The following is a 19,994-nucleotide window of genomic DNA, read 5'->3' as shown; positions in this document are numbered from 1 at the left end:
CACAGACCGCCGCCAAGACAGATCTGCCCCCCCCCCCCCCCCCCCCCCCCCCCGATCACCACCAAAATGTAATCATTTCTTCCTTGTGCCAGTATCAACATTTCCTGAAAATTTTATGAAAATCCATCCACAACTTTTTGAGTTATCCTGCTAACAAACAAACAAACACGCACGCAAACACACAAAGCAAAGTGATCACAATACCTCCTGGCTGAGGTAATAAAAACCAGACTAAAATAAATAAAAGTCATCAGATATCACTAAAAATGCCAATATAAAACCTGTTAAAAGCATTAGGTATCTGTCTTTAAAAAAGCCACCGTAGGTTCATTTCTTCTGTGTAATAAAGGCAGTAAATCCTGAGGAAATCATCCTAAAATATTAATATATTGTGATCCTATTTTGTAAAAAAAAAAAAAAAAAAAAAAAGGCAGAGCAGGGTTTTTTTGGCCTGTCTTTTTGAAGCATACATGATTAGGATACTGTGTAACAGAGCCCATGCACTTCCCTCTAACCTGATAAAAAAAAAAAAAAAAAAAAAAAACTTACCTTATTTCCACATATTTACATATTTGCACTGAAGACTTCTTGAGCTTTAGCACTTCGCTGAAGGCGAGTTATTTCCCAGGCTGTCACGGCACTCAAACTCATGATCATAATAGGTCATAAGCAGCTTCTCTGAAAGTCTCAACTGTAACAACTTATATCTTGAGCTTCAATGATTAATACTTTACTTTATATCCACTTTAGACAGTTAAGCCATAATGGTTTTCCAGGCTGCCTTCTTCAGCATTTAAATCACACAACTACAGCTTCATGCAGTTCAATTAACAAGCAACACTGACAGTCACAGTTCATCTGATGAATTCTAATCTTGCAACTTCAGAGGATGCAATTAATACTAATTGCTCTGCAGACCACCAATGCCCCCAGCACAATGAATGTGTATTGTCGGAGATATTGAATTCTCCCCCCAATCTTACATTGTACTGTCCAAGGTAGCGGCAGTCTTTGGTGAGTAGATAACCTAAAAGTGTGTGCATTCATGTGGTTGAGCTTGCATGTGTGCATGTGCTTCCCATCTGTGTGAGCTATCACCCCGAGGTCAAGTGGAGAGTGCGACAATCTCCCAAATGCAATTAGGAAGTGGCCGGCTATCTAAAGCAGCCCAGTGAGACTCTGATGAATAGCTCCTGCGTGTCTTTCTTTAACTGACTGTGGCTGCACCATTCAACAATGGCATACACCCATGCACAAACATAAACACACACACGCACGCACACACACACACACACACACACACACACACACACCCTGCAGAATGCCAAACAGGCTCTAAAGAAATTGAGAGATTGTTATTACTTTACAGAGCTTTCATTGCAGATTTTTTTTTTTTTTCTGGAGGGGAATGAGGTTGGAAAATAGATGCTGATGTTTTTGCACCAGAAGACATTTCAGGGGCAGTTTTCTCATATAGTCTGATTTTGAGGAATTTTGTAAATTATCTGAATGCAGCCTAAAGGCATTTCTTGATTTATTTTTATGGGCAGATCAGTGTGTATGTGTAAGAACCTCCTTTCATCAATACAGGCTTTATTGTAGATGGCGTAGCTGGTGCACATAATACAAAACATGTATTGTCAAGTAGCAAATGGATGTATTTCAGTGTAACTCAATAGAGATCACTAATAATTGTCATAACTTCGAAAGTCGTGACTACCTTCTTGTCACGGAGCTTTGCTTTTGTTTGGATCCTTTTTCATGTTACCTAAGAGTAGACGAAATCTTCCAGTGTAGATTTATTAAAACCATGTGTTGCACAGAGTCAAATCTAAAGAGTTACAACAGGCTTTTGACAAATTACCCTTCAGTTAACTGCATGATGCTCAGTGTCCTCATATGTCTGCTCCAGAAACCTTGAAAGAGTACAGAGAAAATCCCATTAAAGCCAACAGGAGAAGGGCTTAGCAGAAGGCCATGAACTCTCATTTGTTTCCATCTTCCATCCTTCCCTTTGTATCCTATTCTTCCACCCACACTCTCACAAAACTAGAACCAAAAGTGGTTCAGCTCATATAATTAATGTAACTACTAACTACAGTGCATGTCCATTTGCATCAGGACTTCAAAATGAGACAGAAAAGGAGATTTTAAATTGTACGTTTAGGGCATTACTGACTTCAGATTTTTTCAGATCGACTTATTTGTCAATAAAGTCGAAGTCAAGTCGACTAGTCGTATGATGATGTCATCACATTGACAGCGGAGGAACAACACAGACCTGGGGCGGCGATAAGGGGGGGTGAACATGACAAATTCATGGGGCCCAGCATTTGTGGGGGGCCCATAGAGCAGTGGAGGGGGTCCAGTGGATACAGGTTAGAAATTGTGAAAATTTCGTGTAAGATCCAATGTGTAACAGAGACGTAGAAGTCGGGAGTCGGACATGAAAGTGTGTTAAGTTTCAGTTTCGTTTCATGCTAGCAGCTGACAAGATACTGACTTTATGAAGGGTCTGCAATGTGTATGCTTTCATGGGGCACACAACTGGTGGCAGCACCTCTGACACAGACACACAACTGTTCAACCATGAGCAACTTGTACTAACATTCACTGTAACATTAACAATGTCCAGTAAAGAGCAGAATAAATCATGCAAGACACAAGCATCATAGGGGACGCCATGGCCTAGATGGCTGGAGAGTTGGCTTGTGCCCAAAGGGTCGCTGGTTCAATTCCCTGGACTGGCAGAGAGTTGTTGGCTGATGTGCCCTTGAGCAAGACACTTAACCCCCCATTTGCTCCCCAGGTGCCTGACATGGTAAGCCCACTGTTCCTAACATGCAGTTCATGTGATGCATGATCTAGTGATGGGTTAAAGGCAGAAGACAAATTTTGATGTGTGACAAACTATTACTGACAAAATAAAGATTCTATTCTATTCTATTCTATTCTATTCTGTTCTATTCTGTCAACAGTCCTTCTCAGACATTTTAACTCAAACAAAACATAGGCTAACACTTTGAATTTTCTTTTAAATTTAAGTGCACAACATAAAGTGGGAAAAGGTTAAGGCAGCGGCAGCCAAGAAGCACAGCATGGTAAAGAAAAGAGCGCATTGTCTTTATGAAATAAATGAACAGAATAATCTAAACACACTGACTGGCTGAATTATTATTCAGTATTGGTCATGCTTAGATGGCTCACAGAACATTACTTAGATGACAGTTTTTAGCTTACCAGCTGACAGGCCGTAAGCTATTGTCATCATGCGGTGTCTGTCGTCGTCGTCTGTCATCTGTTGTCTGTCGTCCGTTACAAAATTTTCAATCGTCTTCTTCTCTGAAACTACAATTCTGATTGACTTCAAACTTGGTATACAGCTTCTTTATGATGATGTCAACAAAATTTAGAGAAATTATTTGGATCCGGATCTGATTCTGGATTTGGTGCCACTTTGAAAAATTTCCCCATTATAAGACATAGGAAGTGGATCGATGCAATAACTCAGTAATTATAAATGATATCAAGTTGAAATTTCTACACTACAGCCCTGATGAGGAGATGACCAAAACATAATGGCCACATGCTGATCAGGATCTTCTTCTGGATCCGGTAACCTATGGAAAATTTAACATGGGCTCTTATAGGGAAAAAATTTCAATCGTCTTCTTCTCCGAAACTACAGTTCTGATTGACTTCAAACTTGGTATACAGCTTCTTTATGATGATGTCAACACAAGGTATTGCAATTATTTCGATCCAGATCTGATTCTGGATTTGGTGCGACTTTGAAAAATTTTCCTATTATAAGAGATAGGAAGTGGATTGATCCAATAAATCAGTAAGTATCAATGATATCAAGTTGGAATTTGAATTTTTTTACAGATCTGATTGGAATATGACCAAAACATGGGCTATTTCTGTAATATAATAAATACACATAACTGGGTGATAATAAATGGCATCTGGATACATTTCCCAAAGCTTTAAATTTGGCCAGTAAGCTACAGGGCCATTGGTCCTATTTTTCTAGATCACAGTCAGTTTACTAATCCTACTGAGTTGTCTTCTTCCTTCCGTCTTGGCCTTGCACTAGTGATGCGCAGGTCAGGTTTTTTTTTTTTTCAACCCGCTTTTGTGGAATTATTTGACCCACCCCACAAATAAAGTGACATTTTTTGGACCCGCACCAACCCGACCTGGGTAGGCGGATCCACACATCGGTACCTTGCGCTCCATGTTTTTATATCAAAACATGAGGGTATCGACATGCGCTGAATCAAGGCTGATGGAAGGGAGAGAGAGAATAGCACATGACTAGTCGACTCCTCCAAAGTAACGTCGACTTGTGCCACAGATGTCGATGCGTCGAAAAACTGGCTTTTCTGTTAGTGCCCTAATGCATATGCACAAAACAAATGCTCGAGCTAGTTCTACTGGTACATCATGTGCTTCACTATGTTACATGAGGTTTTTCTTATATTGTGCCCTGCTTTTTGTATTTAAAGGACACCATTATACTGACTATACAGGCACTATACTGACTAAGCACAGAAGGAGCAATAGTCTAAACAAAAGCACAGTTTGAGGCGTGAAAGATAATGAGAACGTCTACACTCAGGCTGTGAAGTGGCTTTAGTCAGTTCCCATTCAGTTTCCTTTTCTTCTGAGGAGAGCGAGGGGACAGCTGGAGCGATGGCTTAAAACACATACCCTTATGTGCTCAACCACAGCCATGTGCGCCATGTGCCAATACACGATTAAGACCAAGGTGTTACTTCACCGCAGACTCTTATCAACAAAGAAATTCAGTCGATGCATGTGTGTATGTGTCTGTACATGTCTTTGAAGGGGGTTTATATAGTTTTGTACTTAATTATATTATGTCTGGCTGTATATAAGTTTAATGAAGGTCCAGTACTTAGGGTAAGTGGGTGGGAGGGCAGCTGGATAGGAACTGGATACAACAGTTTCATGGTCAAGTTGTATGTTTCTTGGTGTACATTTGGAAATTGAAAATAAAAAAAGACCTTGATCAAAAAAAAAAAAAAAAAGAAATTCAGTCAAAATGAATTAAACCTGAAAAAAATATAATCTTATGAAAGCTCTGATCCTAGTGCAAAATGATAGATTATTAAATGCAAAGAGATTTTTTAAAAAACCACATTTGTTAAATATATTAATAATGTGTCCACCTGAAAGGATATAATCTTGTAGAAATACAACTTCTATTTATTCATGCAAGATTGAGACGCGTCTGTATTTTGCATAAATGTAATTTATTGAGTTAGGTGTCGCATTATATAGTAGTGTACCTCAGACTGAAATCATGTATAGTACAGCACAGTGTAGTGTAGTGTAGTATAGCCTAGCATAGTATAGTATAGTATAGTATAGTATAGTGCAGTGCAGTGTAGTATAGTATAGTGTAGTATAATATAGTATAGTGTAGTGTAGTGTAGTTTAGTATAGTATAGTGTACTGTAGTGTAGTATAGTATAGTGTAGGGTAGGGTAGTGTAGTGTATTATAGCGTAGTGTAGCGTAGCATAGTGCAGTGTAACGTAGCGTAGCATAGTGTAGCGTAGCGTAGTATAGTATAGTATGGTATAGTTTGTATTTATGTATGTTAGGTATATACATTCATTATGAAAATACATGAAACAAATCTTACTGTATTGTAGTGTATACACAATGGAGTCTATCTATCTATCTATCTATCTATCTATCTATCTGTCTGTCTGTCTGTCTGTCTGTCTGTCTGTCTGTCTTCTTAGGCATATACTATATACACCTGCTATGGCCATGTGTCTGTTTATACGCCCTCCCTTCCAGATGCACACAGCAGCAGAGACAATTTGTATCCTTGTTTCTGTAACCAACCATGCTACTGAGTGGGTGTTGAACACTGACAGACAGGTCTTCAGGCAGAAAGGTTTTCTCACACCTAACTAGCTTGTTGACAGCTTGTATTTTATTTCAAACCATGGGCTTATTCTATCCCAAAACTATACCCTAGCAAAATATGGTGTAAATAATTATCCAAGGAAGAATACTTGTTTAGGATTGATTGCTCATATCAGATAACAAAAGTAAGTGTGAAACGGTCATGACCTTATATGACATGTGTAAAGCAACAATAACAAAGATGTTGAATATGTTGGACTTGGGTAATATTCATTCTCAGTGCTCATCACTAATAACCCTGACTTTATACGTGCATAGATATGAGTTTGAAAATTGCAGCATCTTAAATGTTTGTTTTTGAGCTGAAAAAAGCTCAAGAGATGTGATGTCATTTTTGAAAACAAGGGCGAGATTTGGGGGAAGACCAAAACAAAACGCAGCTAACACTAACAGGTCAGACGAAATGGAAGGAATCAGTAGTGGCTTTTCCATTGGACATATGCGCAAAACTTTACCGATATTTACTAAATGTCGAAAAAACTGAAGTGCGTAATGTCAGTTTTGCCTTAATGTCGCTAATGTGATGATTTGTTTATTTATTATCGTGAGATGGCACAAGATGTCATTCCCTAAACATGGTGATGAACGTAAATATGGTGTTGATTTACAGATATATTCATTATTATTATTTATTAGCCCTCTATCCCGTACTAAATTAAAAAATGATTGGGTTTCCTGGTGTGTCGACACATACTGCACCATGTGTCTTTTAAAACTCTTCTTCGCTCATTGTATCATCTGGTTGTTTTAAATTCACATGACTCTAGTTGCGGAAAGGGGTCTTTCCATTGCAGTTTTGTGTGATACTCCCGAAAAACCATCTCTTTCCAGCGCAAAAGGTTTGGCGAAATTGTATTTTTTCCATTAGGTTCATATTTATGCACAAGTTATATTCACACAATTTGAGGGTCAATGGAAAAATGACTACTATATATCAATTGTTGTCTTATAATACAGGGTGTGTGACCATGAAAAACAATACTTTGACATCAGTTGCTGCTCCGTGGAATTCCCATTCCCACAATGTACTTCCAACAAAATTTCTGAAAAAGCCCAAGTGATGTTCAGTGTGGACTGTGTTTATGATGGAGTCATCTTCAAAGTTGTTCACCATGAGGGAAGTGATTCAGGTGCATTAAGCATGGAAGGACTAATGGATTAGTGATAATCTGGCTCACTCAGGTTTTACAAATCTGAAAAAAAAATTGTGATGAAAGTCATATGCTGCTTTAAAGACCCAGAACTACTTATGTGTCATTTCCAAATAATTTTTTTCTCTTAATCTAACCTTTCTTAAGTGATTTATCCCCATTTACCTTCATATTTTTCTCCGCATTTTGCAGTTTTTAGTGTAAATCATGTGTTTTCCTATATTCAATTTACCGATTATATAGATGTTCATTCACTCTCTATGATGGTGTTTCCATGGTAACTAAGAAGCCTCTGAAGGTCGACATGGGTCATATCTGATGACCATGAAAAAATGACAAACTGCATTTTACTTGAATTATTTCCATGAATTAATAGGAACAGTTATTAAACATCTTAGGCCAGTAGATGGTTTTGTTTTTAACGGAGGATGTTTGGGTCTTTATGAGTTAAAACATACATCAGTCCGTATACATTACCTCCTTCCCTGTATCCAGAACTGACAGCTCTCCCATAAATCAGTCCAAATGAAACAAGCTTTAATATTCAATGCTCAGCTTAGGCATCACTAACTGAGACGACTGCACTCTGAGAAAGAGAGGTTTTTCAGGGGAAATCCTTATACAGCTGTTTATTTGCAGATTCTTGATGCCCAATTCTGTGGCACCAACCAGGATCAGATCAGATCAGATAAGATAAGATAAGATAAGATCAGATCAGATAAGATAAGATAAGATAAGATAAGATAAGATAAGATAAGATAAGATAAGACTTTACTGAGCCCACCATGGGGAAACTTCACAGTTGACAGCAGTAAAATACAACACACAAGTACAAAGAAAAAAAGACAGGTATAAAAAAAAACACAATTGAGAATTGAAATATAAAAAGAAAATGAGAAATTTGGTTTTTATATAAATATTGATATAAATAGAGAATTAGAATAGAGGAGTCCAAGGATCTTACAGGCATCCACAGATGACATGAATAACTCAAATCAGAATCAGAAAACTTTATTAATCCCAGGGGGAAATTTTTGTTTGTTACAGTTTCTCCATTCAAGTATAAAACAAAGTAGCAAGAAAGAAATTAACCCTTTCATGCATACTGGTTACTACAGTGGACAGTTATTCTGCAGCTCTTCTCTTGTATATTCATGGATTTTGTTTTGGTTTTTTTGCACATATCTTTATTAAAGTTTTAACACAGTACATATCTTTTCTGACATGAATTGGTAACATTGTGTAGCTCTCCCCTGAGCGTAATAGTTACAGTTTTCACGCACTTTATCAGTAAATACATGTTTCTTCGCTTCAAATATTAAACGCATGGTATCTAGCTGAGTGGACATTTTTGCAACTTCATGAAAAATAGGTTCATGAGAATTATTATTATTATTATTATTATTATTATTATTATTATTATTATTATTATTATTATTATTATTATCATTATTATTATTATTATTACTTTTTAGTTTTTAAATGTATTTTTTAACCTTTTTTTTTTCATAAGAAATTTTTCAGTCACATTGTTTTTTTCATGATAGATAGATAGATAGATAGATAGATAGATAGATAGATAGATAGATAGATAGATAGATAGATAGATAGATAGATAGGCTTTATTACAGACTCATGGTCCACATTAAAAAGCAAACAGATAAATACAAACACGATTAAAAATTTAAAAAAATTAAAAAAAAAAAAAAAAAAAAAAGAGAAAGAGAAATGAAAACACTCAGGGGAAAAATCCTCTCATAATTTGTGCATGAAAGGGTTAATACAACACAACAGAATAAAATAGCACACACACACACACACACACACACACCAATATATACATATTAAAACACTCTATTAAACACAGTTAGAACAGCAATCTGTACAATATGTATATAGACAATATATTATCAATATGATAATTAAAGAAATATACATAATCAGTTCAATCTACATATTATGAACCATAAAGCTTGAGTATTGATACAAACTGTCTGACCGTCTGACCGTAGACTCACCGTAGCCCGTCTCCATGGAGATTTACATTATATATTATATTAGTATGTGGTCTCGTGGGTATAAAGCGCTGAATGGCTTCCATGTAAGTATTTCCTGTTTCCTTTTATTATAATTTTTGTGCCTGTGGAGTGTGTGGTGTACAGTGTGTCTTAAAATATAATTGCGTGCTGTATTTGTGGTATGTGTTTGTGTGTTTGCATGAATGAGGGTGTATCTGTGGGTCAGCAGTGGAATGGAGTCTCATTAATTTAATGAGGAACAAGGCTAAGTGTGAGCTCAGTACTGAAGGCGGCAGAGTGAAGGAATCAAGGCTTAAAGCTGCTTGATACTCTGCTTAGAAACAGGCTTTAATCAAGGTCTTCCAGCCCACCACCACCATCACCATCACCACGCATGCACACACACACACAGAGAGGCGTTTGTGTCCGCCGTTCTACACAGGGACAGACGGACAGATGGAGTCACAACAGTGTTTGATTAAGAAGAGGAATTAACATGATTGAATTTTTGTTTCTCTGTTGAGACTCAAACGCGGGTTCACATGAGGATTTGGGGTCGTTAGAAGTCACTCATTAAATCTTTTAGTTATGGTGCGGTTTATGTCACTGAATAACAAACACGATGCAAGGTGACACAGCGCATTACAAACGGCTCATATTTAAAGAGGATGGATGTTTCCACTGGTGGGCCACTAATAAGAGACCGATTGGATTGGAGTTTCAAATCTAAATTCCAGACTTCTGTCTTGCTGATGTTGCCTCTGTTTAATGCTGCCGGTGGGCCACATTATTGGACAAAGTGAAATACTCTCCCATTTTCATGCAGGCGATACACAATTGTACCTCTCTTTTAACCTAAATGGCTTTAGGACAGTGTCTGTTTTGCATAATGGTCTTCTTGACATCAGGAGGTGAAGTGCCCAAAGCCTCCAGTTGAAGATGACAACAGTGAATTAAAATCACAGGTCCTGAACCCTTTGTACTCCACTTAATACCCGGATTACAGTAATGTTTTGTTTTAAATTATTTTTCATTTATTTTTCTGTCTTGTTTGCATATTAATGAGAATGTTTCATAAAAAATAAAGCTCTTGATTGTGAATAACACTGTTAAAATATGCCTTTTCAGTTTAAAAGGTATTGATTTGTTCACCCTTTGTTCAATTCCTATTATTTTCTTTACAGATTGACCTTTCTCTCTGTGGCTTGACTGCTGTTTCTCAATATTTATGTCGTATAATTGCTGTGCATTATGCTTTTACACTGGCCCATATTATAGCTTAGTGCTGGTTCCAGGTAATGCTCAGGCTTTCGTGACAGAGCTGCAGTACTTATCACAGCATGAAAGTCTTAGGTGAACATATTGACTTACAGTGCCACATCAATAGAACAGAGCTTTAACTGGTGTTATAAGGTACATTTATGTTCAGTTTCTGATACGACAGGCTACACTGTGTGCTCTGCATGAGGGAGGCTGTATTCCTGAGTTTTACCAATGGTATTATTGTGAAATCTCTACAAGAAATGGCATATTGTGTTACTGCTACATCTAATAAACATTTCATATATATTTAGATATTTAGATATTTTAGATCTTGTTTTAAAAGATCACTGTATACCATTTTTCAATTTCTTAGCTGGTAAAAAAAAAAAAAAAAAGTGTAATCCCTGTATCAAAAACCTTACTGTAAACATTAGGGATGCACCAATATTTATACCAGTATCAGGTATCGGGTCCAATACTCAGCGTGTGTACTTGTACTCATACTCGTAAAACAGCTAAAGTTTACTTAGGGGGTCAAATGAGTGGCCATTTTTGTCAAAAAAAAAAAAAAAAAAAAAGTTGTAAGAAATGCATAGAACTGTGTTGAAATAATGCTAATACATTTGTGCACAGACTACTGATATTATTTGACAGTGGAAGCTATATTTTCAGAAATATTGGATTTTGAATAGCACGCGTATGTGAAAACTTTTGCTGGTGGACGGACGTGACATTACCCATGATGATCTGGTCAGTACCAGTACTTTATTAGTAATAAACTTATATACTTACTATTGCTAATTCTCCTCTTATTCATAAATGTTAGTATAGTGGATCTAAAACAATAACAGCTGACACAAAAACACAAAATGTGGCAGTGGACGGATGTGACATGGTTGTTACAGATCCCATCATACTGATGCTCGGCAGCCATGTCACCGTTTCCAAAAATGATCCCTGTGCAAAAACTAGTATCAGAATTATTTATTGTATAGTTTATCATCATACTAAAGAGTAAATAACAATATAGAATTGTTATTTCTTTATAAAAATGCTTATTATTAGAAAACTGTTGATTTAAAAAGTGACGTGTGACATTCTTAATGTATGTATTGGCGTAACATAAGCAGGATGGATCAGCACCATACTCCATATTGCAACCTGTAAAAATAAAACATGTGATATGTAGTATAGAATCTTGTAAGAAAAACTGGGGAATCTAAAAGAATAGAATATTTGTTTTTCAGGTAAATTCAGTTAAAATATAACTTGGCCATTTGTGACATGAAAATATAGCATTAATTGTGATGAAATTGGACATTTTTGAGCTGAAAACATAGTTCATATGACCATCAACATGTTGCAACAGAACTGAAATCCTGTAAATTTGGATAACTTGCATTTACCAACACAAAGTTCCTTATGGGATTCACTTATGTTGATTTCTTATGCACAAAGACATAAATAAGACCTCTAAGCAAATTTTAGCCATTATGATAAGTTATTTGATGATGAGAATGGGGGTGGGAATAAGTAAGTTTTTCTTCTTCCCACTCCTTTTCGAGTATAGATGAATGATTTTGGAATTTTGAATTTGCATGTATTCTGTAATGCTCGAAATCAACAAATACAATGAAATGAAAATTTGAGGACGAAATACAACACAAAAAATGAACAACCTGCCCTTAATTTTTGCACATAAAGTGAATTTTGTGTTTTTGATACAGTATCACAAAATATAACATCGCTACTAAAGTATATTGATGTCTTCTTACATCCTTGGTCACTCAACTTTTGAATATACTCGTCTATAAATGCCCTGATTATAGGATTTTCCTCTTATCTAAAAAGGGTTTTGCACTGAACAAAAATCACCAGTGCAGGAAATGTCTTTTTCTATACTACTGTACTGTACAAATGCAGTCGATAGCAGTTAATATCTCAATGTATTTTGTTGAAGTAGAACTGGTTTTTTTTCCATTATTTCCATGAAAAAGAGCATGGAGAGCATCATAGGGGACAGCAATTTCATACATAACAAATCCCACCCCCTCTTCCAGTTACATAATTAGGTACAATCATAATAATACTAGGAATGACAATAATGAGAAGAAAAGAGTGAGGAAAAAATCTCTGAGTGTTGGTGTGAAACTGATTCACTCTTACAATAAGGGTAACGAAGAGCATGTTAGGGTTGTGCAGCTGTTTGAGGACAGAAAAGAGAAGAAATGCATAAATGAATTTTATATAACATGACATTTCTCTGCTTTGTTTTGTTGTATATTTTTTTCAAGATGGAGAGATTTCTTATCTCTACATCATATTTCGGAGTATGGTTCATTCTCATGGGCTTCATCTGTTGGGATTTGAAAATAGAAAAGACCAAGGCACAAGTAGAGGCTCTTGTCAAGTTTACACCACTGATGTATTCAGTTTGTCTACATAGAAAGAAATGTGGTTCTGTTTTGTGAAAGACATAAACAGCCATCTGTGACCAAAAAGCATCTACTGATCTATAACTTCTGAACCACTAATCCTGTCAATACATGTAAATAATTTGACAACCAAATGGGTCATCACGACTCAACACCATTCACCAACACAACCCACTCATTTAACAAATAACAGTAATTGTAGATGCTTTTTTTTAATGTTAAGTTTGTCCTGTGGTTTGTTGAAAACATCACTTTTGCACCTTTTTTTTTTTTTTTTTCAGTTTCAATACAATAACCTTTGAATTTGGTCAGAGATTTTATTAACCTTTTCATGTATAGTGGTCACTCCAGTGGACAGCTGTTCCCCAGCCGTTCTCTTATATATTCATAGGTTTGGCTGTTTTAGTTCCATATCAGCCAACACAGTGGACGCTTATGCACCATACCATACACTGACATTCATACCATTACTGTAACTTTACTGTTCTTCATAAACCTGATCTGCAGTAACATGTTTTGTTTTTTTTTTGTTTCATTTTTTTATTGAAGTATATACAAGAGAAACAAAGGTACTTACATATGCCAGGGTACACTGATGTCAGCATTAACCATGTTTGGATACACCATTAGGTTTAGATTTGCATATTTTTAAGAAAAAATAACAATGAAATCTGACAAACAATACAATGAAAAGAATACTAAGACATAGTCTGTATGAAATAATTAAACTGATGACATAAACATAAGAAAAATAAATAAATAAATACATACATACATACATACATACAAATTTAAAAATCCATGAACGGTTGCCATTTATTGTAGAATTTGTTCAGGTTTCCCTGTTTTGAATGTCCAATTTTCTCTACTTTTAAAAAAGACATAACCTTACTAACCCATTGTGTGCAGTGACATGTTTGAGTGCAAATCAATTGCTAGTTGTTATTAGACTGTAATTAACCGTTTTCATAAACAAAAAGGATTTTTTTTTGTTTTGGTTTGGGTTTTTTTGCATATTATCCCTATAAAGTGAATAATAACTAGTATTAGACTATGTTAAAATGTGAGAAAACATCAGATTAGCAGCATTAAAAATGTTTTTATTGCATAGTTCTCACACAGTTTATCACTTTCTGATATTGCCTTTTAAATACGTTTTTCTTTGCTTCAAAAATTAAACACGTTGTCCAGTTGAGTGTACATTTTTGTAACTCCATAAAAATTAGGTTCATTAAAAAAAAATCAGTCACATTGTTTTGTTTTTTTTCATGCCTAAAGAGGAATAAAAACACTCAGGAAAAAAAAAATCCAGACTAAGGTTCTCATAATTCATGCATCAAAGAGTTAACATCTACATGAGCAATAAATTAAATATAGGAAAATACAGAAGAATGCAGAGGATATAATAATAAGCAACGATAAAGCATTGTAGGAAAGGTTAGATGTAGAGAAAAAAATCAGATGGATGTTACTACAGAAAGGTCTTTAAGGGTTAAGAGTAATGTAAAAATGACCTTGAAGACCAAAACAGCTGTTAGCAACCAAAAGCATCTGCTCATCTAAAATGCTTAATAACTTTTGACCCACTATTCCTGTCAATACATGAAAATAATTCAGGTTCTCAACACTTTCACTATCTGATGGACTGACTGACTGACGCCTTCTATGGACTGGCAGTCTTTGTGGTTATTTTGTTATCTTGTTTTGTTCTATGTTTGGACGAGCCTATGTCTTCTGTGTCTTATATTGTCCACAAAAATCCTCAAAAATAAAATATATATATTGGAAAAAAAAAAAAAGCAGTTTCTCAGCTTTTCAACATCCTCAAATATGACCCATTTGGACGTTCAGACACTCCGTAGTGAGTGTGGACACATTGTTTCATTCTGTAACATCGACTCACCAGTAAAACTCATGTAGTTTTACAAACAGTGGTTGTCCAGTCGCCTGATTGGTGAGTCACAGTCTTGTCCAGCCTCCCTGTACACTGATGGCAGGGGATGGCTTTATCAGTTCTTAATAATGACTCCCATTCTCTACAGCAGGGGTGTCCTAATCCGGTCCTCAAGGGCCGGAATCCTGCACACTGTAAAAAAAAAAAAAACATTAAAAAATGGTAATATTCCGGCAGCTGGGGCACCAAAAAATACTGTTAAATAACGGAAAATAACCATCTCATAAAAATACGGTAATTTTCCATAATTAAAAAACATTTTTTTGCCCTAACTTTACATGAGATTTTGCTTTTTTTTTTAACTTTTTAATGTTTAATAAAGAATATTTTCATGTATTAAAAAAATCTAATTACCTATAAATATACATATAAATAATTTTCAATGAGACTAAGTTGTATAATCCACTGATAAAAACTGTATTTTGACAGTTTATCAGTGCTTGTACATGTTATACATTCACAAAAATACATTTATTCAACCTTTTTGTTATGAAACCTTCCGTAATTACACAAGATATTTGCCAATTAACAAACAAGTCTTGTAAACTTACAGAACAAATACTTCTTTTACTGTTAATTGTCAGTAATTTTATCTTGTTTTATTTGTTGTTTTTTTTTACAGTATTAAACTTTAAATTAACAGTTTAATCTCATAAATAGAAAAGAAATATTTGTGAAATTACGATACATTTGCAAATGTATTTTAACTGTGTTTTTCTGTGAAAAAAGAAAAATGGAAATTTTTTGGTTATTCACAGTTACAGTTTTTTTGTGTTATTTTACATTTGACATGTAAAATCACAGTCTATTTTTGTCATTTCATTGATATTTTCCTGTATCTTAAAAATACAGGAAAAATCTGTAAAATAAACAGTGAAAGTTTTGTTAAATTACAGATTTTTTTTTTTTTTTTACAGTGCATGTTTTAGATATTTCCCTCTTCCAGCACACCTGGAAGCCATTCCATCCTTATCAGGCTTCTGCAGAGTTTGATGAGCTGATCATTAATTGAACCAGGTGTGCTGAAAGAGGGAAATATCTAAAACATGCAGGATACGGGACCTCGAGGACCGGGTTTGGACACCCCTGGTCTACAGGGTGAATTTCAGCTTCTTTCCTCTGGACGGAGGTTTTTAGTCCCAAGGTGCAGGACAAAGCGTTATAAAAACAGCTTTGTTCCTGTTGCTGTCACTGAGCTCAATAAGAAGTAGTGACATTTCACTTTATTTTATTCTATTTATTTATTATTGTGATGCTTAAATTTTAAAATGTTATGTTCTTATCCTGGTTTTTATCCTAGAGACTGTTTTTATTTCCCTAAGGTTTGTTGTTGTGTTTTATTGCATTTTGTTTTTATTTATCTTGATCCTATTTATTTTATCTTATCTTTTTACTTATCCTTGCTGCTATATTGGTGAATGGCGGAACACTGAGTGCTTTTTGTCAGGGTCTTTGTGTGTTTTGTAATGGAAGACGAAATGCAATCATTTTTTTTTGCAAAACAAATCTACCCATGGGTATAAGTAAAGTAACCTTGACCTTGACCTTAGATGCTTGTTTAGTTAATGATGCATTTAGTGATATATTTTTTGCGGGAAAAAAAAAAAAACCTCCCTTCTGCATCAGTTTTCTCTGTTTTGATATAATGACCTTTGAATTTACTTTGAGCTTTTATGAATGTGTACATGATCAGTAAATTAAATTGAAGTAAATATGCAAAATGCAGAGGATACTGTTATAATAAACACTGATAAATCACTTAGAAAAGGTTAAATGCAGAAAAAAATTAGTGTAAGTCACCACAAAAATAGGTCTTTTTAACCCATAAAGATCCAAAATATCCATCGGTGACCAAAATCCTTCACTTATCTAAAATATTTAATACCTGCTGATCCACTAATCCTATCAATACATGTAAGTAACTGTTGTAAAATGCAGTTTGTTATCTTTTCATGGTCATCAGATATGACTCATTTAGACGTTCAGAGGCTCCGTAGTAAATGTGGAAACACCGTCATCTTCTACAACATTGATTCACCTGTAAAACCCATGGAGTTTGACAACAGTGGTTAGAGACACTTATTTTATCTACAGTTAATGATATATTTTGCAGAGAAATGTATGTTTTTCTTCTGTTTTCTCTCTTTTGGATATAATAACCCCCAACTTTAATCTGAGCTTTTATGAAATTATCTATTTTTATATTTTCATCTACATAATCAGTACATTAAATATAGGAAAACACCTGATTTTCTCTTAAAAATGCAAAACACAGAGCCTAATATTAGAGTAAATGATGATAAATTGCTTAAGAAAGGGTAAAAATAAAGAAAATTTTATTTGGGAACTGCCACAAAAGCAGCACTGGGTCTTTATGGTTTAATAAAAAACTAAATCATGAGCAGAATGTGAGATACTCCAACTGCATTCCTTAAGAAGACTAAGTAAGATGGATTTTTTTTTTTTTTTTTTTTTGAATGAAGTCTTCCTTTTAAATAGTATATATATGTAATAGCAACATTTTAGGCTGTGGATATAGAAAAAGAAAGTGAGAAAGAAAAAAATGAACTGAAAAAAATGTGTATGAATTAAATGCTCTGTCAAGTCCTGTTATTTATGGTAGGAATAAACAAATTTGTTCCATTTCCTTGTAATCCTGCGCTGGTTTGTGGAGCATCTTTTTCCCATTAATTGTATCTATCTTGTCCTTTTCCATTATATTGGCAATTTAACATATCGTGAAATACATGTTCTTTGACAGCTTGACATTTTCTGTCGATGCAGTTTAAGCCGCTCAGCCGTTCTGTGGAGTACCATCTATTTTAGATGATTGTTGTTATCGAGTTGTTTTTGCTGACTTTTCCACTTTACTCTCAGTCTGCCATGGCAACAAGCCGGCTCCCTCAAGCAAAAATCTATGCATTTAGATATTTACTTTGAAAAGCGACCCCTCTGTCCTGACATATAGGCTAAAAGATTAGACTTCATTTCATCTGTACACCCCAAAATGTGTGAAATTACAGTGTTTCCTTTGGTCTGGCTGAAGACTGCTGGGCAGGGAAGGAGGGTGTGTGTGTGTGTGTGTGTGTGTGTGTGTGTGTGTGTGTGTGTGTGTGTGTGTGTTTGTGTATGTTTTAAGTACACATTTGCTGACACAGTGGGAATCCGTCTGAAATCTCTGTCATTACCATTTACATATACATTGGCACATCAAACTCCTCCTCGTCGCTCCCTCTCTCTCCCTCTGCTTCAATTGCTCTCTCTATCCCTGCTCCACTCCATGACTCTGTTACATTCCCCTCAAATGTAATCCAGAAAAATGCATTTGCCTCAACAGATGAAGCGGAAAATGGATTTGCATCCAACCCCAAACTGTTAAGTGGAAGTACCTTTTGCTTCTCCCGACCAACAAGTCAAGGTTTAAGCATATGGGCTGCAGCAGCGTGGTATAATCACTGGATTTTTAAGAGCAGATTGCCCCTGTTTCGAGCCCATGTAACACTTCATTTGCTTAGTGTGTATGCATGAGTGTGTGTGAATGTATATATATATATATATATATATATATACAGGGTGGGGAAGCAAAATTTACAATGAACATTTAGTTGTTTTTTCTCAGCAGGCACTACGTCAGTTGTTTTGAAACCAAACATATATTGATGTCATAATCATACCTAACACTATTATCCATACCTTTTCAGAAACTTTTGCCCATATGAGTAAACAGGAAAGCAAATGTCAAAGTGTGTGATTTGCTGAATGCACTCGTCACACCAAAGGAGATTTCAAAAATAGCTGGAGTGTCCATAAAGACTGTTTATAATGGAAAGAAGAGAATGACTATGAGCAAAACTATTTCGAGAAAGTCTGGAAGATACTGTTAAAGAAGAATGGGAGAAGTTGTCACCCGAATATTTGAGGAACACTTGCGCAAGTTTCAGGAAGCATGTGAAGGCAGTTATTGAGAAAGAAGGAGGACACATAGAATAAAAACATTTTCTATTATGTACATTTTGTTGTGGCAAATAAATTCTCATGACTTTCAATAAACTAATTGGTCATACACTGTCTTTCAATCCCTGCCTCAAAATATTGTAAATTTTGCTTCCCCACCCTGTCTATATATATATATATATATATATATGTGTGTGTGTGTGTGTGTGTGTGTATATATATATGTATATATATGTGTATGTATATATATATATATATATATATATATATATATATATATATATATATATATATATATGTGTGTGTGTGTGTGTGTGTGTGTGTGTGTGTGTGTGTGTGTGTGTGTGTGTGTATGTGTGTGTGTTTGCAGGCAGGGTCATACCTTATCACCCTCTGTATAGACCACCCGCTTGGTTTGTTATTACATTGCCATATAATGGAAAATTTCACTCCGATAAGACCTCAGAGAAGCCGATTGGAGGGCCAGGCTTCTTGAAAATGGTTGAATGGTTGGAGATCAAACCTCGAAGCACAGTGTGTTCTGCAGCGTCATTATTTCACCATGAAGGAGACTCGAGAAGTTGAAACAGGTTAAAAGGAATACATAGAGGAACAGATAGTGCAGCAGTGGGATGTGCAGACAGGGAACAGTCGTGGAGAAGCCAGTGTTGAGAGGGAAAACATTCCTTTGTATTTGTCAGTGGGGTTTGGAGCATGCAAGCAGAATACCCATAGTTCAGTTGCATTCTGTTTCCACTGTGTCCCGCTATGTTTAGAGAAATATCAGCAAGGACAGGGTCAGAGCACTGCAGCTTTTCATTCCCTCTGCAAAGAGATTTCCCAGATCTCTGAAATGAACACTTGTGCAGAGGATGAACTCCACAGATGATTTCTAACCCTCAACAAGATCGACACACAGGCACACACAAACACAATACACTCATAGGGTATGACAGGATGCTCTGTAGACATGACAAATTTCATCTTTTGTTGAGCTGCCAAAGTTTGACAGAAATCAGAAGTCATTTTTCTCTTAACTACACCCCAGGAGCTGTACACTGTGTTTTTGTGAACAACTCATGCTGAGAAAGATCACGGTGTCCACAAATGGGACTTCAGCTGAAATTTGAAGTGATGGCCAATGCAGTAAACAAAATGTCAGCAGTGGGTATTGTTAGTTTTTACTTCATTACCCACAGCTTGATTCATCCTCAATTTTCACAGCTACTTTGGAGCAACTACTGCATTTG

General features: G+C 35.6%; 1 protein-coding gene across 1 annotated transcript in view; it reads left to right on the top strand.

The window, feature by feature from the left end:
• clstn2a (calsyntenin 2a) overlaps positions 1-19,994 on the top strand; it is a 359,501-nt gene that overhangs the window by 227,849 nt on the left and 111,658 nt on the right. The gene's annotated exons all lie outside the window — the stretch shown is intronic.

Source organism: Sphaeramia orbicularis, chromosome 17 (genome assembly GCF_902148855.1).
Source record: "Sphaeramia orbicularis chromosome 17, fSphaOr1.1, whole genome shotgun sequence".
In the NCBI taxonomy this organism is placed as follows: domain Eukaryota; kingdom Metazoa; phylum Chordata; class Actinopteri; order Kurtiformes; family Apogonidae; genus Sphaeramia; species Sphaeramia orbicularis.
Note: the sequence above shows the minus strand (reverse complement) of the source record. Positions and strands in the feature narration are given on the sequence as shown.